This window comes from Rosa rugosa, chromosome 7 (genome assembly GCF_958449725.1).
Source record: "Rosa rugosa chromosome 7, drRosRugo1.1, whole genome shotgun sequence".
Taxonomy (NCBI): Eukaryota; Viridiplantae; Streptophyta; class Magnoliopsida; order Rosales; family Rosaceae; genus Rosa; species Rosa rugosa.
In genome coordinates, this window is record NC_084826.1 from 33,104,625 (window position 1) to 33,112,051 (window position 7,427).

A 7,427-nucleotide genomic window follows, 5' to 3' on the forward strand; every position below is an offset into this window, starting at 1 on the left:
TTCATTTGACTTCACCAGTTAGCGTCGGCGTGAGAATGCCGTCGCCATTGATCTAAAATTTGCTACGGCAAATGTGGCGTCGCAAAGAGAAAAATTATTTGCCACTGCATGGTGTCGCCGTCGCATAAATATGCCCTCAATAGCTACGGCATATTCTTTCCGTCGCCAAATTTCTTTAATTTAGCTACGGTAATACATGCCGTCGTCTTCTCTACTCACCAATCCTCCAAAGAACAACAACCTAAAAACAAAAACAAACAGAGAGAAATACAGAAAGAGGACGGTCGAGGTCCCAGAAGTAGAACGCGCCCCACGCGCGAGAGGAAAAAAGAAAAACAGAAGGAGAGTTTTCTCCCCCGGCCGTACGCCGGTGGATCCCCCGCCGCTGCGTTATGGTCCGGGAGGGGAGTTTGGTCCTGAGTAGTGTTAGGGGTCCATGGCAGCGGCGTGGCTCTGGGTTGGTGGTTGGATTGTCGGTTCCGGGCATCAGCGGTTCGTTCTCGATCTGCTTTTCTGGTTCATGGATGTTTTGCGGCGATGGTGCAGCGACGGATCTTGGGGTCCCGGCGATGATCTCTTTCGCCACCGTCCCTGCGTGTTGGTTTGTGGCTGCCCTGTTCTAGATGAGGCGGTGTCGATCCCGGATGGGATCTATCCGATCTCGTTTTTGGATCTGTGGGGTTATGATCCTTGTGCTGGGGTGGTTTTTGTGGTGTGTCAGGGCGGGGCTGCGGCGAAGGGGTTTGGCGTGGAGCTGTTTTGACGCGCGACGATGGCCTGGTGGCGTTGGCGGTTGCTGGCGGTCGTCGGATCTGCAGAAACTAATTCATGACTTGGTTTCCATGACGATTATCATATTATCTAAAGAAACTAATTCATATGGTTGTTTCAAATATAGAATGTAAGAAGCTGTTCTTATTTGGTTTTAGTAATGACCAACTATTCTTTTCTGTTGTTCTCTTAACTATGTTTTATGAATTCTTATACGTTTCTGTAATTGATGGTATTTCAATTGGTGTATTGATCAAGTTAACTATTATGTGCTTGGTTTGCTCTTACAGGTTTGACACAAGATCAGTTACTACATTCGCTGAACAAAAGTTCTCCAGAGATGGTATTCAAGTAAAAACAGGTCCCTAGGTTGTAAAAGTAGCTGATCCATTCTAAAAGCCGATCTCCGATACTGTTTGCATGAACAAAGATGTAGTTAAGGAATTTGACCCTTATTTTATTCCCCAATGTCTTTGCAGGTTTGTGTTTTTTCCTCTCTTTGATATTATTGCCTTGCTACATCAGTTTTTAGCTCTGATAATTTGTGTTGAATGTTTTGGATAGTCTTTGGTTCGTTTTTTTATTTTATCGTATGCCATGTCTCATAACCAAAATAGATATAGAACAGTAACCCTATGTCCTCTCCCTCTTTCAGAGCAAAAGATGGCTTCAAGCTTGGCAGATAGTGTTACTCAAATGTCTCAAGATGTGATTTCTGTTAATAAACTTCTGATGCTTGGAATTTGTTACATGCATTTGTTTCGGTGAACTCTGATATTGCTGTCTCTAGATAGATTGGGAAATAAAGGTTTTTTTTTTTTTCCTCCACAAAGGGATATAAAGGGTTTTGATGTTATAGTTAGTGGTGGGGATCATAATGCACAACATTCAGTTGCTTTAGTGAAAGTGAGTCTTGCTACTATATATATATATAGTAGCAAGACTCACTTTCACTAAAGCAAGACTGATATATATATAGTAGCAAGACTCACTTTCACTAAAGCAACTGAATGTTGTGCATTATGATCCCCACCACTAACTATAACATCAAAACCCTTTATATCCCTTTGTGGAGGAAAAAAAAAAAATATATATATATATATGGAAATGCGCAAGATTGATGATAGAGAGCTACATTTTTGTAGGTTGATAAGGTGAGCAATCCTGACAGCATCCGAATAGAAGCAGAAAAGAGATGATGTTGTATTGTTGTTTGCATATCAGCTCTGAGTGGCCAGGGCTTAAATGATTGCTGCAGTGCAATCCAAGCAAAATTGAAGGTACTTCTAATTGTTTTCATACTCTTGAGTAATGTGTGTGCTCTTATAAGTTAGAAGATAAGAATGTCTTTTGTTTAGCAGGACGCTAATGGTACCGGTGGAAGCCTTGATCCTATTTGAAAAAGGAGAGCTTCACGAAGCACATTATGAAATTGTTTTACATTGGATCGTCCAAGGTGTCATCGACAAAAAAAAAAATAGAACCATGACTCTATTAACAAGCAGCTGTTCAAATTAACCCCTACCAAAATCCAATGAGGTAATTTTCTGTACTTAAAGCCTTTATATAAAAGTTGTACATTTCCTATTCTATTCCTATGCTTTAAAAGTTGTATATAAAGCAATATCTCACAGAAATGAATTTGAAACGGTTTTTATATATTTGCATTATGTTTGTAAGATAACTTGCCATCATTCATAATTATATGTGATAACTGAGGTTTGTCTTAGTGTCGGATGTTATGTGTCTATTGTTTATATACATGCTTCATTTTATGCAGTGTGATTGTGGAATCCTTGAAGCCCTGAAGGTGGTTAGCTTGCAAGAATTTGCCTCAATTTTGGAGCCTAACCTCTGCAGAATAGTGAGTCAAATTTTGAGCTAGTGTTTACTGATTATAGTTGAATTTTGGTCGAGACTAGATGCCGTTAGATGAATCTCTTCAATATGTTTTTAATTTATGGTTTTGGATTTCTCAAGCATATATATAAGTTAGGCTCAGTAAAATAGGAATATAAAGAGCAAGTTAGTCTGCAACAATAAGTAATTGTAAGGTTGTAACGGTAATGATCATGCTGTAATAGATAGCAAAGTTGTGTTGCTTCCATTAAATTATCCTTTGTCAACATTAGCTGCAGTTTAAAAAAGGCTTAAAGATCGACAGAATGCTCAGTCATGATTCCATTCGATTATGTTACAGGGACTCTTGTTTTGGCTCTAATTGGTGGTCATTTAAAACTTTGTTGTTTAAGTTCTCATGCCCACCGTTTTTTGATAGAATTCAAGAATCAATCTAGGTTTAGTGTAATTTCTCATCAAAATTTAATATTGTTTTTTGCCGTGCTACTTTGCTATTCTATCTATTTGATTTGCTTTGCTGGAGATTATATCTAGTACAATAGGATCATTGTAAACAGATATATCCCAGCTTTAGTTGGTAGTCATAAAATCTGAGCACTAATTTGTTCCCGAAATCTTTTTTTAAACAATTTAATGGGAAAGATATCCTTTGCTTTTGTGAGACTGGTTTGATGGTTTTGATATTAGCTAGGGTATGTGTTTTGAATTGGGGTTTGAGGAGGTTGGAATGAAAAAGGTGTAAGCTTTTGATTTTGATAATGTTCTTGAGTGTGTGACATCAATTGGTGAATAACAATGATAGTTATTGATGATTCACAATCTTTTGATCTCAGTTGTTTGTGATGAGTTGATTATGTGACTTATTCCTCTAAGGGTTTTTCTTTTGGATCCTTCCTGGGCACAGGACAATGAAGCTTAGAAGTAAAACAGGGCATATCAATACCATAATACAGTAGGAACTAAATGCTTTCATAGAGTATATATGAATTGAAACTATAATGAAATGACTGAAAGCTACGAAACTAAGTAAAGGTTTTTTTGTTCTGTATCTTATTTCTTATGTGTGTAATTCTTGTTCATTGTTTATCAAGTTCTAAATTTGCAACTCTATATATGTTCATTGAATCTTGAATTGATGCAGGTATGTCCAGAACTACAAGGAAAAGGAGAAGTTGGAGCATAGGTTCTGAAGTGCACAGTTGGAAAAGGAGGATGAGAGGCAGAGCTTTCAGCAACATTTTTTGGGGATTTACAGGTATGAAAAACTCATATGCAGTTTAAATTTCACTTTAAGTTTTTTTATGTGGATTGGTGTGTAGTGTGTACACTGATATTGTTTCATCTGGTAGACAGTAAATTTGCCGACCTAGGATCTATGCTTTAATGAAGTAATTAATCACTCAAATGTACACTTCTCCAAATTTCACTCTAAATTTCATTCAAATGTACACTTCTCCACACTAGGATCTATGCTTTCATAAAGTAATTAATCAGAGGATATCAATATCAATTTGCCTAAACTTTAGTATCTGTAAGTGTAGTCCCAAGTCTCATGCTCATCCTCCCTCTCTTCATTTGATTTATGTTTCTTTATCTAAATACTTTTCACTTATCTATGTAGATAGAAAACGGACACATATCTTGAGGAAGATGGAGGAAGATCCCTGCAAAGCTTTTCTTGAAGTAGAGGAAGAAAAGTACCTTGTATTATCTTGTAAACTCTTGTATAAGAGCTTCATTGCTTTTGTAACATTCATGAGAAAAATCAAAATTTAACATTCCCTTTTCAATATGTTTAATTCCTTTTTGTACAGCACGCTTTTATCCAAAAAAAAAAAAAAAATCTGGCAATGCATATTTGCATGCCAGATTTTTTTTTAATTCATAAATAAAATTTTGCGACGGCAATTTTACCGTCGCAAAGTTTTGGTAGTGGTCGGTGGCGTCGCCATAGATATTTGCGACGGCATTTTGCAGTAGCAAAATTCTTGCGACGGCAAGGGGTTGCCGTTGCTAATAAGCTTGCGACGGTGCATTTGCCGTCGCAAATATCAATGGCGACGCCCTCAACGACATCGGCACAATTGCCGTCGCTTAGCCGTCGCCATTGGTCTTTTGCGACGGCAATTTCACTTTCCGCGACGGCACATCGCCGTGGCAATTTGAATTTTTTTTTGTAGTGTAAGAAGAGGTGAGAAGGGAGAGAAGTCCCAAATTCGGCCAAAAGGCCTAGGGTGTAGAAAAATGGGTCTTAAGCTTGTGAAATGTGTGTGCAAAGTTGCTTGAATATCCCCTTGGGTTCAAGGGTCAAGATTGGACTTGTACCCTAGATCCAATGGCTCAAAAAAAGTAGAAAATAGGTAAAATGAAAAGACTAAAACAACCTAATAAAAATGTAGAGAATTAGAAGATTAGAAAACATTTTGGAAAATATAAAGAAAACCGGAGGGTAAAACTGTAAGTGAGTGTGTGCCTAGTGTGAACACAAATATTGTAAGACCCCGGAAACTCGTTATTAATTTCTAATGGTTTCCGGGAATTAATAAAGTGTTCGTTGTACGATTTCGTGGTTCGAGGGTGGAGTGGAATTATTTTCGGATAAATAATTATTCGAAGTGCACGTTTTAGGGGGTTACGAAGTTTGACTTTTTATTTGTTTAGATTCTGTGAGAGCTTCCTTCACGAAAATCGTAGAGCGCGTTGATACGAGTTCGTGGACATGCGGAACGCGGAAATCGGAGTTCGTATGAAGAAGTTATGACCGTCGGAAAAACTTTCCATTTTGGTATATATGGGATTTTTCTGGAAAAATATCAGAAAAATCTGACTTTCCATTTTGGGAAAGTTTTCTCTTCTCTCTCTCCCGAGCCCAGTTTCGCCCTCTCCCTTCGCCGGACTATTTCTTCACCGTCCGGCCACCAATCGGTGCGATTCCAAAGGGAATCCTGCTCTCCTCAGTCCCCTCTACACGTCTGTGGTGGTGATTCGTCGTGGGAAGCACCGTACATGGCGGTACAAGGCCGAGAAGTGGAGCTGCCGACGTTGAAATCGCCCCCGTGGGTTCTCCCTCCTCCGGCCACCATAGCTCTTGATCCTTGAGGGCTTTTCTAGCCTAGAAGACGTAGATTCTATACCCAAGACGGCTTGCAACGATTCAAAGTGTGGAGGTCGAATTTTGAAGATTGTGATTCTAGGGTTCATCGAGTTTCAGAGATTGCGAGGTAAATTCCGGCCATATGGCTTCGATTCAGACTTTGTGCTAGTTATGAAAGTTTCAATTGGAGTTGAGATGAATAACTTTGATGTTGGAAGTTTTGTCAAATTTTGACTTTGGTTTGGTAGCGGTGCCGCCACTGTGGTGGTGGGTTCCGGCGGCTTCCGGCCACCTCTTGGGCAGTTTCTGCTCCTCAGTGCGATCTACTCGTCGATACGAGCATTTCGATATATAGTTTGTAATTTTTGGAAATCGTATGAGCATGTTATGAATTTTCCAAGTTTTAGGGTTTTCGGTTCAATCGGTTTTCGATCCGTGAGGATTCGGCTGTCCAATTGACTTGTAGTTTTGTTATATTGATCGTATAAGTATTCTGGAAGCCTCGGGTGGTCTCGGATGAAGTTTCGCCTCGATTGGCATTACTTTTGGGGATTTTAGTTCAACAGGGGTTTGAACTTTAATCATTTTCGATCCGTATACTAAGTTGTGATGCATTTTACTTAGGTGATTGATGGAGTGTGTTCTATACTTTATCTCGGCTGGAAGAGAAGACGCAGCGGGATTTAGAGGTGAGTAAATCTCACGGTGTTCGGTTGATAAATTAGTTATGTTTAATTTAGTAGATTTAATTGTTAGCATGCAAAATCATATTTATCAAAATAAATTATTTGTTTTAAAATATATGAACTTGATCGACAACGGTTCATGGGTAAGTTAAAACAATGTTTTGATATAAAATGATTTTCCAGAAGTATAATTTATAAAACTATAGTTGGTATTAGTGGTCATTCCTGCGTGAATGATTACGTATATATATATTTACGTGGAATATATATATGGATGGTGTGACATTGTGATGTGCGTATGAACTGTGAATTATTCAGAATGTGGTTTTGTTGATAGGAGCATTTTAATGCGACGTTTTAACTGCATTTGCCTACATTTTCTGCGTTATTTCCTTAATAAAACTCTGTTTAGGAAAGTTTCCATTCTCCGATTGGGAAAGTTCCTGTTTGTAGAAAGTTTCTATTTTGTAGTTTCTATTTTTCATTTTTGGAAAGTTTCTATTTTCAGTTTAGGAAAGTTGCCATTTTTCATTTTAGGAAAGTTTCTATTTTTCTTACTAGTTTCTATTTTCAGGACCTCGGAGCTAAAAAGTGGAAATGAACTCACAAATGGAAAGAGGAGCTTGCAAACGTCAAGGGGAGCAAAAATGAGACACAATGGACCACAGAAATGAGCAGAAATGAAGAAAAGAAGTTTTCCTGCTCCAACCAGGAAACCCTGCGAAAGGGAGGAGAGCTTACCAATCAAGTTTCCAACGCAACCATGAAAAAGAAATGGAAAAATGAAGTGTTATGGCGTTGGAAGGTATCAAGGCTTGAAGTTGAAGCAACAAGGCCCAAGAACTCTCAAGACTTATTGGATTTTCGGCAAAATGGATCAAAGGCCCACAAGAGCCCATGGAATTAGGGTTGTGACGCAAGAGTAAACCCTAGAGATGTTGTTGCCGTGAAATCCTAAGAGAGAAACAAGGAATGGCGTGAAAAATCAGAAATTACAAAGAAGATTTCGGTGGAGA

General features: G+C 38.6%; 1 long non-coding RNA gene across 2 annotated transcripts; it reads left to right on the forward strand.

The window, feature by feature from the left end:
- Positions 1–247: 247 nt before the first annotated feature.
- LOC133722032 (uncharacterized) lies at positions 248–4,421 on the forward strand. 2 transcript variants are annotated; one of them, XR_009852426.1, is made up of 7 exons: positions 248–901; positions 1,062–1,250; positions 1,917–2,051; positions 2,130–2,310; positions 2,552–2,635; positions 3,773–3,886; positions 4,253–4,421. It is a non-coding gene; the product is annotated as an uncharacterized LOC133722032 (long non-coding RNA). The 2 variants fall into 2 exon arrangements; XR_009852425.1 differs by lacking the exon at positions 2,552–2,635 and having other exon boundaries at positions 251–901; positions 2,133–2,310.
- The last annotated feature ends 3,006 nt before the right edge of the window (positions 4,422–7,427 follow it).